Raw genomic sequence first — 18,143 nt, forward strand, 5'->3', positions numbered from 1 at the left:
TGGTTGGCCTCACCACCGCCCCTCCCTGAAATGCTTCACCCATGGTTTCCTCAGTACTGGCTGGATTTTCCCATTCTCTGGCTCTAAGAGTCCTCTCATCTTTTCTTTGGCTCCTCTTTCTTGTCCACTCTATAAGTATTGGAATTTCTCAGAATTCTGCTCTGGGTTTTTTCCTTACAGCTTCTCCTTGAGTCATCTCATCCAGTCTCATGGCTTCACCAACCACTTCATCACAAGTAACTCCTGAATCTCTAACTCCAGCTCAGAACTTCAGACCTGTATTGTCTATGGTTTCCTAGAAATTTTAAGAAAATCTAAACATCTTGCAGCCACCTTAAATATGACAGGTCCCAAAGCATTACTTGTCACTTCTCGGCAAACCTGTGTTCCCTCTCTTGGTAGATGACATCAAGTTAGACACCTTAAACCCTCCTTATCCTTCTCCTCTGTCCCTTATCTAAGTTAGCTAATTAAAATCTAAATCCTATAGTGTTTTTACAGTCCTTTCGAGATTTTAAGTCTAAATTTGAGGACTAGAGAAGTGAAGGCAGATTAAAAATAGGAGTTCTTGTAACTCAATGTCAGAGACCTACTGCTATGAATTTCTTTCACAAACATATTGAAAAAGCAAAAAGTATAGAGTGACAAAAAGAAGATTTTCATATCCTCCCATCATACCCGAGTGACACTAGAAACCCACAGAGAACCATGAGAGCTGTTCTGAGAGTGGACATTCTCACATTTTATTTCTCACAACTGGGCTGCTTTAAAATGAAATTGAATCAATGGAAAGGAAGGGTTTTTGCAGGGGTGACAGGAGCTTTGCTCACTGCAAAAAAAAAGTTTAAAAAGTCCCTAATAGCTAAACCTACAGAAACTCTAGGCCCATGGTTTCCATTCATTTCTGGATGGAATTGTAAGGGTTCACATTTATTTTAAGTGTTATATTTTCCATTGACATTCAGATGAGACTTTCCCCTCATCTAATCAGTTGCTTTGATTTCTTGGTCCTAAAATTCATTCCTCACTGTTTTCCACAATTCTTCAACATTAGTAATAACTTCCAATAGCAACTGTGGTTCTTTTTCTTTCCCTGGTGATGTATTTATCATCTATTACACAAACCTCCTCTTTGCTTCCTCCCTTTGCACCACCAGCTCTAACATCTTAAATTTTCATTTGACATACTGCTTACCTAAATTATTTCATGTGTGTTCCCATCCATGGAAATTCATTTTTGTGTGACATAAATCCCTACCCTATTCTATTTCACAGTAATAAAACTTTATACTGAATTGCCAAAGAGATAGGTAACCAACCACGCAGTTTAAATTAAGTGCAAGATACACATGTTTGAATATTCTGCTCTCTGTCTAAGATGTGTAGAGACAGGTCCTGTTCGTGTCTGAGCATTCTGTCATCTTACTCAAACTGTTGGAGTTAAATCACGTAAGAACAGTTTTCTCGATTTGATTCAAAATTAACTTCTGTTATGCAAAAATAAAAAGCACAGTTATAAAATAATATGTGCATTAAAAAACCTCTTATAAATAGTGATTAAAGTTGGGTTCAGTCTATGAAAGAAGCAGCTCTATGACTTGAGCACATGCCAATGAGATTAAAACTCATCCGGGGTTGGCATTCTCATTGATTGTTGTCCCTCAGCATCTTCAATGGTTTCCAGTCCTTGTCCAAGCTAACCTTTGCTAGTTGTTGTAGCCATGGTAAATATCCTGTTTATTGGATTTTATTAGCATTTTAAATTTTGACATTTGGAGAAGCACAATCCTCCTTCTTTTTCATCCTGTCATTTTTAATGTATAAGTGTCCAGGCTCTTTCCAATTTTAAGCTTCTCTCTCCTAGGTTCAGAAGATTACAATTTTGGAAAGTCACAATTATTTGCCAGTTTGTGGCTAGAATATATCAATTCAATACAAGATTTTTGTCAGAGGAATCATTCATACAATTTAAGCATCAAAGTTTACTTCTGCCACAATTATTTGACACCTTTGGTGAAATGAGTTTTGGTCTGAATCACCCATTTAATTATGTTGATTTGCCACCAGTTTTGGTGATATAATAGTTATGATGCTAGACATCTGCAAAGCACTGTAAAGTTTTGAAGTGCTGCTATGTATATGGTTCTTATTTGATTCTCAATATACATTGTGGCATAAGCGATCAGATATTACACTCATTTTACAGATAAACACAGGAATAGAGAATAACTCTGGATCACACACGGTAGGCAGCAAGGCCAGGACAAACTCCTATTCCAGGGTTCTTTCCACTGCATCACATTATTGTTAATGTTTACTTACCATCGCATACTTATTATTGCTTTTCAAAGATCTACCCATCACGTCCACCTCTGCACTACACTAATATCATTCTTGTCATATTCTAATTGATCTCTTTACTAGACGGTGTCCACCCTCTCTCTTCCCCCCAGCCCTCACTAGACTGTGAGCTACTCAAGGACCATGCTTCATGCATGTTTGTATCTCTAGCCCACCAGTGAGATCCTACCACGTGTTTGCCAAGTGATTCTGTGCTATAAATGTTCATCTTCTCTTAGTTATAAACTGGTTTCAACCCAAGATTTTTAAGAATATGCTATAAATGTTAGTATTATCTGAGAGGAAGGCATTTCATCCATGTTAAAAGTAGGAGAATGGAGGGGCCGGCCCGGTGGTGCAGCGGTTATTTTTGCACTTTCCGCTTTGGAGGCCCGGGCTTCGCTGGTTCGGATCCCGAGTGTGGACATGGCACCGCTTGGCAGGCCATGATGTGGTAGGTGTCCCACATATAAAGTAGAGGAAGATGGGCACGGATGTTAGCTCAGGGCCAGTCTTCCTCAGCTAAAAGAGGAGGATTCGCAGCAGATGTTAGCTCAGAGCTAATCTTCCTCAAACAAACAAACAAAAAAAAAGTAGGAGAATGGAAAAATCAGGAGGCTGAATGGTTTATCTGAGAGTATCTGGCAAGTCAGTGACAGAGACGTGAAAACAACAACAACAAAGCAGCCCAGGGATCTTCACGCTCAGGCCACATCTGTCCCACCATAGCCAAATGTACTGTAACCAAATGGACTGTGGGGGTTGCATAGGCAGCATGCACAGAATTCCCACATCCCTTGTGCAGGTACAATTGTTTAAAAGAACAGTGGCAAACTGGACATTTTGTTCCCTTCTAATTTATCTGTGTTCCTGTAGCCATGTCTCCACTCCTAAACACTAATCACTTCTCTAGGTGAGCTTAAGTACCTAATTATTAAGAGCCCTCCAAATTTCTAGTGCCTTCTTCAATACAGTTAGTGCTCTTTCTGTCCCATTTGCCCCCTGTGCTTGGTACTGCATCAGTATAGCAAATATCTCTAATGAAGAATCATGATACAGGGTTGAACTGACAAATTAAGCAATTTCTTTAGTTTTTATGTGGATTCCTTTCATCCTTGAATCCCCACCCTCCATTTGCTTAAAATACATCCCACTGTGAAACTCAAAAAACAATGCTACTATGACAATTCAAAGAGAAGTAATGAAACCTAGGCCATTTTCCAGAGACTCTTGTCACCTGTAAGCTCTTACATATAGCATCAGATAACCTAGGCTTCCAGGGAATCATTGGACAATACATTAGCAGATTTAATATTAATCTCTAGAATCCCAGATTTATTTCCTGTCCAGGTTAAGTGCTCTTTTGATTATTATAGCAAAAAATAATACAAAAAAATCGATTACAACCATTAATGGAGGCTTAAAATATTAACTTCCATAGCTTTAACCCAATATCTATAATTAAATGCAAAAAAGCTAAGTTAATGCAATGTTAAGGTTGAGCTTCTAATTGCACAAAAGTCGTGAAATTTAAAATTAAGGTTTCCAGTGCCACTCTCTGTCAGTTCTACAACATTCCTCACATGATTTTCTACAATATATGTTTAATTTAAACGTGTCTGTGATAGAGTTCCTAGGAAAGAATATAAAACATGACAGATTAAGATTCAACTTGTAGATGTCTGTTTAGAGTTTTATATAATCAACAATACTAGAAAAGTACAATTATTTTTAAGTTACAATGCCCCATTTGAGTGATCATCTTATTCCTGTTTAGGAATTTGTCCATTTCCCCTATAAATCCTTTAACCTTCACTTCTGATTACAAACTAGCCATCCCCCCTGAGAAGGAAAGAGAATTTATGTAAAAACAAATAAAACAAACAACCTGTGGGCTGTGATGGTACATATGGGCCTGTTCTTTCAACATATGACAAAAGGTATTCATGTGAGACTGCAATTTAAGACAGTAACTCAGAATCTTCAGGTTTATGGGCACATCCAATAGAAGAAGCAAAGACTCTAGAGATGGGTAGACAGAGGTTCAACTCCTTTTAATGCTACTTACTAGCTAAGGTGACTTTGAGCAAATTACCTGACCTCTCTGAGTTTTATTATCAGAGTCATCATACCCACCCACTTTGTAGGGTTATTATGAAGACGAAATGCAGTAATATGCGGAACACAGGCTTTGCAAAGCTCTCTTGGAGTTTATAGCTCCATATCTACCATAACCATTAAAGAATGAATAACCATAATTTAACCATCACTTGGCTGTCTATAGGTATTTCTGAAACTCAAAACGATGATCATTTACAATTCATTTTATTGAAAGATACATAGAGGTATTTTTTTTTTTTCATAATAGTTTCCTTAGGTTAGGGATGTGTTGATGGCTTCTTACTGAGTGTCCAGATACATTCAGTACATGACGCGTCGAGGTACATCAGCTAACTCTGAAGGGAGGTGAGTGAAATGAATTCTTGGATAATGGGCTGCCATGCCCAATGTTTTCTTCACATTTTATAAAACATTTGTGTCTAAATAGAAACTATGCTTGAGAAATTCTAGTCCACCATGCAATTTAGAGAGAAAGTTATAAATCACAAATACAAGGGCTTAAAGCTAAAGTGCCACATCAACCAAAACAATAATAAAAACTCCTAAGTGCATTCCAGCAGGAATAAATAAAAGCGGCAAAGCCTGTTGTGGATAGACGGTGCAGAGCCCAGGAAGGTAACCAAGTGAGTAAACAGCTAAGGCAGGATTATCCTCATTTGGGAGGAATCCATTCCAGACAGGAATTAAAGGGTAGGGGGTTGGGGAGAGAGAATGGAAGTTGGAGGGAAAGGCTTTTGCATCTGAAAGCAGCTAAGTTACCTTGCGGAATGAAAAGGAAATCTGTTTTTCCCTGTCAACAGTAATCTCGTTTGAGGTCCAGCAGACTGGTACACAAAAGGTACATGTGTTGCACTACTTGGTTTTTCTCCTCTGGCACTGAGGTACACAGGCAGGGTTCAGGTGAATCAGACCCACCCAGAATAACATACCAAATTCCTTTCCTAAGGTACAAATACCATTCTTCAATAGCTTGTTCAATAGACTGATAACTCATTGCACAGTTCCTGGCACATTTACAGCCAGCATTTGCTCCTGGGGGTACTACAATGCAACAAATGGATTTAAATGAAAGGTAGAGAGATCTATACTGAAACCATGAATCCCAACTGATAACAGTTACTGAAACCAAAAAATCTCACACACATGTATTACCCAGAAAAACAGAAATAACCAATCATTTCTGAGTCTCATTGGCTCTTTCTACGTTAAATCAATGGTGGAGATGAGATTTCGAATAGAGGGCAGTAGTTGGATCCATGAGCTCAGCATCACATATCATTCCTGACTTCTGTGATGTGGACCAAGTTGCCTATCTTCTTGGAACTTCATTTTCTTAACAACAGTTAACACATTGACCATAAAACCTTTAGCTAATATAAATTCTACAAGAAAATGGGCTGTTTCCAGAATAAGCCAAGGACCCTAGCTGTCTACACCCAAAGATTTATATTCTCCAAGCTTTTTAACATCAGCATATATTTATAATAATACAATTCACTCTTTTAAGACCAAGAAAAAACGCTGAAGTTTCAATGGCTATAAAAAAAATGAAAGCAACGGCTATTATCTGAGAAAGGAAAGAGTTTTCTTCTTACAATAACTTAACTCAAAAACTTTTCAAGTGTTTTTCTTTAAAGATTTTCATACAAAATTAGCTTTGAGAGTAAGCATGAAAAATCTCAGGAAATAGGTAAATAGTCTTAATTTAAATGCCTCCCTTCCTACTCTAGGACACCTCACAAAACTAAATGCTAAACAAATTAGAGGTAATTCATTCATTAATTCATTCATAAGTATTGGCTGAGCATTGACACCGCCTGGCGCTGCGTGAGGCAGTGACCAAGGGGGTCCAGGCTTCTGCTCTCACAGATAGTACACGACACTCTCCTGCTACCACTGAGGAAAACTAGCTCTAGCTAGGCTTAGTGGATTTGGTCATAGAGGTAAATAAAGTTCAAAACGGTGACCATTTAAGTTTCATTTCATCAAGGAATTTTTGAAATAATAGTTATTTATATCATTTAAGTGTTTGTTTACAAATTATCTTCTTGCAAAAACGCTGAGAATTGCCAAGTAGAACCATTTTTGAAATAACAACAATAAATCAATTTAAAAAAACCCACACTGATTTGGGGGGAAGAAATCCATCTTATAAAAAAGGCATATTACCTAAGGCCAATAAAATTATGTGAAGTGCTCTTAAAAAGATTTTCAAATGTGTAGGGGATCTCCCAGCTAGCTCAAAAACTCTGTGACTCATTCATTCAGTCTGTATTTACTTGGTGTCTAGAACATGGAAGATAATATCTCTAGGAGCTAATTTTACTCCATCAATAAATTTAGAAGAATGACTACCTATTTCATGTGGTGGTTAGCATGAAGAAAGCCTGTCAGAAAACTAAAATGAAACGGCTCATGAAGTCGATGCATATATTAAAATACAAGACCTCTGCTCACACCTCTTGGGATGGCATTTTCCATGAGCATCCCAGTAAATGAAGGAGGGAAAACCTGCTTTAGATATTTATGCTCCTGGCTAGGCTAGTCAAAAAGGAATATGAACTCTGTTGTTACTGGATGCTTCTGGATGCCATAAGAAGAACAACTTATGGCCTTTATTGCGTAACCAAAAGTATGTTAGAGTGTTCAGAATAAAAGCCATTTATTCTCTTTTCAGGGTAATCTGGAAATTGTCTTTCTCGAGACTTTCTGTCTCCCACATAAACTACCATTTGTATATGCCTCTATGGTTTGAAAATACTTCCAAGTGCATTGTGTGGTTTAGCTAGGAGGCAGCAGTGTGGCGATTAAGAGCACTGGCTTTGGCATCAGAGAAATCAGGGTGTTTACCAAAGTCACTTACTAGTTGTATACCATTATTTAAGCTGCTTGGTCATTTTAAGCCACAATTTTCTTATTTGTAAATTGGAGATAACAATACCTACCTTGCAGTGAGGTAGTTGTTACTACGGTGCAGTTAATGTGCTATCATCATTGATAACCCTTAGGAGGGACAACAAGGGCTTCTCAATAGTGTGCTTCTCTTCATCAAGCTGGAGGAAGGGGTCTTCACCATTACTTAGAGTACGTAATTCAACCACTAGTTAAAAGTAATGGTGTCCTCAGATCTTAGATCTGAATCATCTTCTTTAAATGGTTCTTTAATTCATGGCCAAAGAATGCCTTTCCATATACTCTCAGAGAGATAGTCCTTCTTTGAGAGAAAGATATAAAATTTAATTCTAGGTCTTCTTTAACTCTGAAACTATGTTGCCTGAAGCAACTCATGTGCTGCCATCAGATTTTATTAGGTGGGCTAAAGCAGATTCAGAAGGAGATTTCCTTACATAATGGCTGTCCCCATGGAACCTTCAGGTAGTCAGTTAAAACTGTCTAATGAAGAATTTTCAAGATCCATAAGTACAGGAAAAATCTTGATGGTCTCTCTCCCTTACTGATTCATTGATAGTTCTCAAACATTGGGCTGGCACAACGAGAGTAAAATAGTACATTTCGCACAGTGTAAAGTGGTGGGTGTGGATGTTTTCGGAGCCAGTCAGTCTCTGGCAGCTGACTGAGTCACACTCCTGCTTTGTTGCCCACTTACATCTTCAGAGAGCAGCCTGGGTGGGGATACTCATCAAAATGTGCTCATTTAAGGACAAACCCATTTGAACATTACAACATTTGGCAAACTTCCTCTACCGAATGGTGAACCTGGCCCACTGCCTCTGAGATGCTTCCGTTGCTTGGCTGGGAAACATAGACCCTTTAACGTCCTTCATGTGGTAGAACACATTCAAGACCTTCCAACTAAACACCTGTCTAAGAGCCCTGAGTGTTTTACCTGTTCCTCAAACATTATCAAGATCTTGGCCTGGACCAGTGGGTTACGGATGTGCAGTGAGTCCTTTTGCAATATACAACTATTTTTAATCATGACTGGAGAATCCCGACATCTTATTGAGTTCTAGTGGTCACATGTTTCATCAAGAAGTCAGCAAACATCTACTGAACAAGTTCAATGTGGAGAATTCTGTACCATACTTAAGGAAATGCTCCCACTCCCTTAAGATGTTTATAATCTTATTGAGAATGAGGGAACAACAAAAACCATAGAGGCAAAACTGTGTGACTGCAAAACTGCTTCTAGATCAACACAAAAGTGAGTACATACAGAATATATAAAGACCTTAGGGTAATGAAGAGATTAAAAAAGGAATGTGGAAGGATGTGATGGATATACATTTTCCAAAGTGAGAGAGAAGAGGATCACAGAGTGGAGAGAGGGGATAAACAAGGGCCTGGAGGAGGCAGAGGGCAAGCCGAGCGACATGGCTGAGGTGGAGAAAGCAGGGCAGTGCAGAGCAGGAGGGTCGCTGCAGGAGCACAGAGCTGTGTGAGGAACCCACTCACCTGGCTCAGGAAGACTGCCGACATCTAACCCAAAGCTCCTGTCCATTCTGCTTTCGGGGAAATGGAAGTTGATGGGGACCTTGGAGTCGGAGAGGAAAAAGAGGCCAAGGCCAATAGTTGGTAGTAGAGGAGCTTTACAGCCAGAGGAGGAATTTGGATTTTAATCAATAGGTAGAGAAGCAGCAGGGTAGAATCCTAGGCCATGAAATGAGATGAGGAAAATGATGGGTGGGAGCAATTATGTTAGATGCTTGAAAAGATTGTTTTATGAAAATAGCCTGAAGGAAGGGTGGCCTGTTTCTAGTGGTTCAGAAAGGAGACAAGTTAAGCCACCCTTTTCAAGGCCCACTGTGAGGTCCTGAAAATAGAGAAGAAAGAGGTCAGCTGAAGAGATACTGTTGGGGGAGAAGTGGCAGAATTTAGTGACTCAGTGAGTGTGAAGTGAAAGGCAAAAAAGAGATCTTTTAAACGATCCTAGCGCTAGGCCTGAGGAAAGGGCCCCATGGACAGTAATTGGGACAAAAATGGCTGGCTGGAGTGGAAGATGCTTTGAGCAGTGATGGGACATCCAAAGGATTAGGGATATGTGTGTGTGTGTGTGTGTATGAACTATAGACATGCAGATTTAGGAGTAATGTTCCTTTTCCCTAATGTTACGTAACAGCTTACAACTTTCATTCAGTTACATAATTCTTTATTAAACAAGTATATATTAAGTGCCTACTCTGCATAAGGTTTGCAATATAACTATGTGTAAGGCTTAGAGTAAGGAGATATAAAAGTTCCATCACTGGATGCAAAATGGTTTAAACCTTATTGCAACATTATTTAAAGGGTAGGTTTTCATTTTTTATATTAATTTCCTATTGTTTGTAATTCTTAGGCCACTGACATAGCAGTGCTTTCATCAGTGATAGATGTGCCATCTCGACACAATTTATAATCAAGTAATCTTTCTTCATGTACTTGGCTATCTTCTTTTTCCTCAAATAGCATTTATGCATTTAAATGAGGCCAGCGAACAAGATGGCTTTCGGTTACAGCAGGTTTAAATTTCCACTCAGATCCGTCGTGATCGAAAACTATGGTTCTCTCGAAGGGATGCATGTATATGGGAATATTCTGTGCCACACTCAGATTTTGGCCTTATGGCCACGGTATCGAACTATTATCAATTATATTGTGAATTCCTGCTTCTTTGATGGGGAGAGGAGAGAGGAAAATCCACACTTATTTTGCACAAAGCACTGTGCAGGAATCCAATGGCTGTGGCCTCCATTCATTCTTCAATTCAGGGGCGATGGAAACCTGGTCAGTCGACCTGCAGTATTGACTCTTACATCATCTCACTTCTCTCATACAACCGATATATAAGCAACTGAAGAGCCCTGGGGGGATCAGTTAGTTTCTGAACTGAGTTCATCTACAAGTGAACCAAAAGGAACTCGAGTTTTAAAAACGTGGCTGTGTCACTTCTTAAACATTCATATAAAGCAAAAGGAGCACAAAAAATGGATGTAGGAATCTCATTTCTTCATAATTATTAAGACCTGAAAACTACTTTGAAGAAAACTGGTCATGGATAAGAAAATAACTTCATCACAGTGGTTAAAGAAAATCACCCAAAGAAATAAACAAACATATGAAAGCCTTTTAATATACCAAGGTATTACTATATTTATTTCTGACCTTTGGCTACTGAGAAAATATGAAGGATGACAATTCTCTAGCTATCCTACATAATGGCAGATGCTCCTCTCATTCAAGGAAACAAAGTCTTTTTATGACATTTCACCAAATATCTATTCAGCCGAAGAGCATTTTATGTGTTTTTATTTTAGATAGTCTTGTTCAGCAGTCCTTATAACTATAAATGAGAACTTTTCTTAAGCAGGTCACTTTGTGTGTTAGGTATAATAAATTCTTTCAGATGGATTCAGTGTTAATTTTATAGTATAAGATCTGGTAGAGTGGGACAATAATATACAATTCTTCCAGGAGTCCTATACTTCTATTCTTTTAGTCAAATCTTATCAAATTAATGGCAAAATCCTGTTAAATGTTCAATGTATATCCTCACTGCTAATTTTTTTCACCATGGTACTATTACTGGTACCACAATGGCTCCTCATATCTTAAATCTATGCAGCACAACCCATTCTCTACTGTAGCATCATTTTCTTTTTGTAAACAGAAATTTCGCTTTCACACAGCGATTTCCACCAAACTATAAAAGTGCTAATGATGCCCAATTTAGGACATAAGCAATTTAGTACTGTCCTCCTTTGAGTCTTTCTCTTTTTTTCATTTCTCTAATCATCATACTAAGAATATTCTTTCCTAGAAAGCTGTGGGCAGAGTTGATTTCATAACAAGTTACAAGTTGACTATTTTTTTTTAACTGATGCTGATATTAGACGTTTGGTGAACCAGTCAGTTAAGAACTGTATCTTGTACTTGACATTTTTCTTGCATGGCAACTGACTCCAACTATCCCTTTTCTACCACTTTGCTTTTCTCTCTGTGCTTCCTCAATTTTCCTTCCCTAGAATATTCTTTCTACTTCTATATAACCGTATCTTCTTTAATTATTTTTTTCCTCACTTATCACATTTGATTCTATTTTTCTTATGCAATGAAAATATTTCCTGAGCACATTTTGGTTCAGTGTTTAGTTGTATTTCCATCACTTATTCCATAGTTTGGTTGATGACTTGCATAGAGCATATAAATTTATCAAACTGATTCACATTCAATGTGAATAGATTGAAATCTAAATTACAAGTTCATTTGTCTATAGTTTGTGTAAGCATGATGCTGGACAAGACTGCCATTCTCCAACTCTATTTCCTCTTCACTTATGGAGAAAGTCTTGAAGACAGTAAGCGTGTTGCTTTAGCTTTCCGATTTTTTTTTTGTTTTGGTTGTCTTTAGGGACTTTCATTCACCCTTTAGGAAGAAAATTATAATTTCTTATTTTCTAGTCCCATTCTTGATGTCTTTATTTTCTTCCAGTTTGTATATTTGCCCTTTTTAAAAGTCATAATTTATGAGTTATCTTTTGAATATACAGAGCCTAAGATAAATTTTTTAAACAGGATCTGGACTAGAAGATGCCTGAGCATCTGAAAGAAAGGGAGCTTGCAGACTTCCAAGGATTAAAAATTATTTTGACTGTCTTTCTAATTTTGAATGTAGAGATGCTTTTACTTATCAATCTATCCTTCTCTAAGTAGTATGGGAAATCCTCAAAAACATTTCCTGTTTAGAATGAAAGAGATTTAATTTGAGTTACAATATTTATTGAGAAGCTACTATGTCTAAGACATTATACCAAGTAAAGTCTTTCACTTAAAGAATTCGCACCTAGCAGAGGGATTAGATGAATCACAGATAACGTTGCAAATTAAGCACCAAGTTTCATAAAAGAGGCACCAAGAAGTTTGTTGGGGGGGTGGGGGGTGTCTATTGGAGGAATGAACGACCTTTGCTGCAGAGAGAGGTGAAGAGAAGTAGGCAAGAAGGGCTTCATGAAGGTAGTGGCATTTGAGATGGCCCTTAAGGGTAGATAACATTTGATAGATGGAAATGAAGATGGGATATATACATAAGCAACCAAGTAAAGAGTGTTAGATCAGAAGTGGGCTATTCAGAAAAATAACGCTTTTCTATGGAAACTATAGATAATATTTCAGATTCTATTCTTACAAATCATTCTAAGCAAAGTTGTCACTCATATAGTACTCAATGAGACCCAGTATAAAATGTTTTCCTCGCCTATAAGGTACATTACTTTTGAAGTCAGAAAGGATGTGAGTAAATGTGAGGTTGTGACTAGTCATATCCTGATTGTACTCCAGATGTTTCTGTAAACTTCTCAATATGGTCTTCAAAGAAATAAAGCTCACAGAACTTTTATTGTTTTAGAACAGTTCTAATTCTATGAATAAATGGAAACTCATCTTCAGCTAAAAACGTGGAGATTGTAGATATTCAGGTATCTATTTCCTATTAGAGTTTAACTGTATTTCCTTACTATTTTGTCTCTAGCTAAAGTTCTCTGGGAACAGGGAGCAAGGGAGAAGACATCAAGGGTTATGAAATCTAATCCAAAAAAATCATGAAGTCAAGGACAGTGTCACCCTTTTGAGCTCTTTGCTTGACTCTTCCTGTTTTTTTTTACTTCCCTTAGTCATTTATTAATCAATTCTACTTTAGAACCATTGAAATTATAGAAAAGTTACAGAGACTCAGTAAATGTTCCTATGGCCTGTTTCCAAAAAGCCCAAATTAATGGGGGAAATAGTTAAAGTCAAAAGAGCTTTTTCTCTGACACAGATTTCTAAACAATATAATTATGGTTCACTCCATGGTTATGAGCTTTAGGAGCTCCCACATAAAAGTCTTTGCTGCAGATGTGGCCGCTTGCTGCTACACCAGACAATTTGATCTCTGTTTATTGTTGTTTAACACACACACACACACACACACACACACACACACACACACACACACAAAGCCTTCTTGTGTTTGGTAGAGGAAAATGAAGCTAGACACCAAGGCCGGGTATTCCAATATGGTCTCTCTCTCAGTTTGCTCGTTCATGACCAAGGTAGAAGCTTAGAAGTTTGAGGCAAGTGAAAATTGTGCCTATTACTTTGTGTTACATTATTTTTTGCCCTCAGGATTATTGTTTTCAACAACAGTATTTCATATAAACACAAAATATAAGTCCAAGCTGAACTACTGATGTTGGGTTACTGCAAGAAGTGTCCTCAATGCAGCTTCAAATATTTACCCTCTTCTTTGCCAATCTAGGTTAATTTCATGGGATAGTTATATGGTGTTTTGCTAAGAGAGCAACTGGGAATAATGCCTAATGTTTACTCCGGCATTTAGACTTGAGAAGCAATCCAGTCCAGTATATTAGTGACATGTAAAGGAGCATAGAACGCCATCATTTTGTATGCTTTTTTTCTTTTGAGGAAGATTAGCCCTGAGCTAACATCTGCTGCCAGTCCTCCTCTTTTTGCTGAGGAAAACTGACCCTGAGCTAACATCCATGACCATCTTCCTCTACTTTATACGTGGGACGCCTGCCACAGCATAGCTTGCCAAGCAGTGCCATGTCCGCACCCAGGATCCGAACCAGTGCATCCTGGGCCGCCAAAGGGGAATGTACGAATTTAACTGCTGCGCCACCTGGCCAGCTCCCATTTTGTATTCTATATGTGTCTATGATGTGGTTCATAAAGTATTAATCAATACTTCATGAACGTAGTAGCTCAATTTATAGTAATTTCGGGCATGTGCATTAAGTTATTTTGTAGGAAAAATGTAATAAATTAAAGGATAATTTAGATTATATTTTCCCAAACATTTAGCTTCTTCTTACCAGCCTTCTTAAAGTATTTCTTTGATCCTTGGCAAATCAGTGAAAAATCAGGATTTTGTATTTGATTATACGTACATTTACTAAAAGTATACTGGGGTGCTGGCCTGGTGGTGCCGCAGTTAAGTTCATATGTTTTGCTTTGGCAGCCCCGGGTTCTCCTGTTCGGATCCCAGGTGCAGACCTACACACCGCTTACCAAGCCATGCTGTGGCAGGTGTCCCACATATAAAATAGAGGAAGATGGGCACAGATGTTAGCTCAGGACCAATCTTCCTCAGTAAAAAGAGGAGGATTGGTGGTAGATGTTAGTTCAGGGCTAATTTTCCTCAAAACTAACTAACTAACTAAATAAATAGATAAAAAGTATACTGGGCTTCCCTTTTCTGATGCTATTAGAGATGGATTATATCTTTCCTAACCTAACATTAGTATCAGGCTGGTCAAATTTATCAGTTAGCGTTAACACCATAAATTCACATTATAACTTATTTACTATATTCCTTCTATTTGTAGTTTGAAAATGTGCTGTTCAGGACTAAAATAATTTGAATATAATCATTTAATTTCTAGAGAAACAAAGTGTACACTTCTAGGTGACCCCATGAGCAATTAACTTTGCCTTAGTGGAATTAATACAGTGTACAAGTTCAGGTCTGGGTACATGAGAAAAGGAAGGGAGAATGAAACTCATTCACTCCCTTGCTAGGTTCTGCAAAATAGCTTCCTTGTTCCCACAATGTGACATTTTTCTTCCTTATTTCTCGCATGAAGTCAGAAGCTCTAAAAATCTTCTACATAGAGGTTTGCATCTTACCCTCTAAAAACATAAAGATGAGTTTGTGATAAAAAGATGGTATCTCCCGCTAAATTGTGGTACCAGATGAAGCAGTTACCAAGCAAAATTTTGAAGAAGTAGTCATAACTTCATGGTACCTTTCTATCCTTGTCTCATTCACAGATCTGAGGACAGGGGTCACAGTTAGTTTATCCCTTTTGGTTAGAAAGCCTTTCCAGATGAGGTCATCATTTTCATTACTGTTTCTTCCTCTTTCACTAGAGTGTCTTTCTAAAGGCAGCCGAGGACCTCTTTAGTGAAATATTGAAGGCAGGGGATGGCTGGAATGATTAAAAGAAACAAAGCTTTCCCATAGCACTTGTCCTTTTCTCTGTGAGGAGATGAGGTAACAGATAATCTCCTTCCTATATTACTACCACAAGGGCAATTTGTGGGAGGAAGAGATGGATTTCTGGGAGTGAAATCCTACTGCGTAGCCAAGGCTATTTTCGGAAGGGCTTATCTTCAATATCCTCGTTTCAGAATTGGTCTCTTTGCTCAGAGCAGTACCTTGCGCCACACCAAGAACCCCCACCTTCAGGGTAAGAATGATAGTTATTTCCTTGTTGTTAGAATATATGGCGAAGAAAAAGGAAGATGAAAAAATAAGAGATTCTGCTAATAAAAGGTGACACATACGAATAAATGTCAAATCCTGCTATTTCCCATGTGGTTTGTGGGTGACACTTCTATTTGACCCTTTGCTCTGCAGTTTCTACCACGGGATGACCCACATGTGTAATCTGGACAGACAGCTAGTTTGCTTACACATAAATTAAATGGCCTCAAGTGCCAGCAGACCTCTGTATCTTTTTAATACCCCAATAACTGCTTCAAGTAGGAACCGCTACAGACAACCTCACTGTAGGACATGGAATTCGCACTTGCCAAAGAAATCACTGCACGTGTAAATTAGAAACTAATCATCACCCTTCTCTGGACACGGTGGCAGCTTTGCCTCAGAGTTTATGTTGAAATATACATTTTTATGAAATATTTCTCACTGTAGTCAGCATCAATTTAGGAGTATCAAACATTGACTCCGAGTTCCAGCACACCAAAACACCAGAGAGAGGGAAGAGCTGAAAAGAGGAACTGACAAAGGCCTAGAGTTTTCTTATACTCTAAGAAGCTAATTCTATTTGTAAACTCCTGGTTAAAAACCTGACAATTGTTAGCGACAATTGTCACTGCCAGGCTATTCCTGGGTTTCTCCACCATATATTTTTCCCTAAAGTCTCTCAAAAAACTGAAGGGCTACCAGAGACAAAAATGAAGTTGACAATCATGCTGCAACTCACACAGATCCTGATTCTTTTCGTCACTTTCTAATTCATTGCAGATGGTGTAAATGGGATGTGTACTGGCTGGCAGGTAATGAGTCTTGTTGTAGATAATAGTGATGGACGGAATCTCATGCCTGTTGACAGCCCAGCATCTCAGCAGCTGTGTGTGGCTATCACCCTTTGCTTTGCAGCACATACAATATCGTGACAGGATGCAAAGTCAAGTCCATTTCCCCCAATAGAAACGATGATTAGTGGACCTGAATCTCACTAGTGCACATATGAGCGGCCCTGATTTCATCCTAAATGTCCACATGGGTAGACAGTCTAAGAAGTGATCTAATGTCTACCACTCTAAAAGGAAAAAGTAATCTGTTTAAACATCCAAACACTCCTCTTTCCAGGTACTGCCATTCATCACAACTGTCAGTGCTTCTGTGGAAGAGTAATGACCCTCAGGCATGGGATAATGCTCCATAGGGGCCTTATGAATGCCACTGCCAAGCACAGAAATTGATCGGTTTTCAGTGGGGCTGGTATGTGCATCTTGAAAGACCTGCACTTACTCACTAAATTACAAGTGGCTGTTTACCCCTTATACAATAAAGCCTGGGTTAGGGAGCCACAGACCCTGCTGACTTTAATTGTCCCAAACATGTGAGCACTAGATTTGGACTCGTCAGTGAGATAGATTTAAACAGCTTGAAACTGAAAGTTGGATCAGAGTCATTCAAAAATACATTGGGAGATAACATAGGTATTGTTGCCTTTCACTCCTTTTCTTTTTCTTTTTTTATCTTCTCTATCAATGGAAGGTAACAACATCCCACCATCTAATATAAACACAAATTTTTTAAAAAACCAGAATAAGCACGCCAGTGAAAAGTTAACTATTTCCTTCCTGTGTGCTTCCCTTCATCTCTGGATTTCTTCACACATTGTTGCTACAAGGCAGGATAAAGATGAACAGTTATGTAGTATGAACTCATGATTTTCAAAATATCTCCCAACAGGTCTATTTCCTCATCCAACTTATATTGACCTTTTCCTTTAAATCCTCCCTACCCTCCCAATCTCATCTGCATTTACTACCAAATCTCCTTGGGAGACAAGATAACTGGCACTCCATAGACTATTCATACCTTGGTAAATGCTCTGTCACTATGAAAGTTTCAACCAAAATATATCTCTTCCTCAGCTCTCAGACATCCTTCTTAAAGCTGGATATTCTCTTGTGATCTCTCTTTTGATCCCATCTCCCTTAGTTCTAGTGGCAGTACCATATCTTCAGGGCTTTTCGATTCTAGACAGGGCACCATATTTTTCATATTTCTGTGATGTTATTTCCTAATGTACCTTTGATTTTTAATTTCTGTCCAATTTTTTTGGTCAATACCTTGATAGCATTAAACATTTAATGACTACAGTTTATTTTTTAGTAAATAAGTTTTGGAAGTTCTGTTATTTTATTAGGTCATAATATTTTTAAGCCTTTCTTTTTATAGGGGGATAAAGTAGAAATAGCCAAAATTTAAGGGAAAATAAAGGATATCCTTCAGGATGTAGCATCTATATTAAGTCAAAAAATACTAGTTGCTCTTGCCTCTGAAATTGTTTTTCAACCTAAAGAAGTTGAATGGATCAACATAAATAAATGAAGGAAACTAAACCTTTTACTCACATTGACTTGTTCCCTTTCAAGAAAATTTACTAAGTAATGAATGACTCTTCTGAAATCATTATAGTTAGG

General features: G+C 38.1%; 1 protein-coding gene and 1 long non-coding RNA gene across 46 annotated transcripts in view; one reads left to right on the top strand and one right to left on the bottom strand.

Annotated features, from left to right (window-relative positions):
- ZBTB20 (zinc finger and BTB domain containing 20) overlaps positions 1-18,143 on the bottom strand; it is a 770,050-nt gene that overhangs the window by 205,860 nt on the left and 546,047 nt on the right. The window lies entirely within an intron of this gene.
- LOC139045229 (uncharacterized) overlaps positions 1-18,143 on the top strand; it is a 60,764-nt gene that overhangs the window by 23,066 nt on the left and 19,555 nt on the right. The window contains exon 3 of the long non-coding RNA XR_011503165.1: positions 1-18,143. This exon is cut by the window's left edge and continues 13,303 nt beyond it; it is cut by the window's right edge and continues 19,555 nt beyond it. This is a non-coding gene — a long non-coding RNA (uncharacterized lncRNA).

The sequence above is a fragment of the Equus asinus genome, chromosome 5 (genome assembly GCF_041296235.1).
Source record: "Equus asinus isolate D_3611 breed Donkey chromosome 5, EquAss-T2T_v2, whole genome shotgun sequence".
NCBI lineage: Eukaryota > Metazoa > Chordata > Mammalia > Perissodactyla > Equidae > Equus > Equus asinus.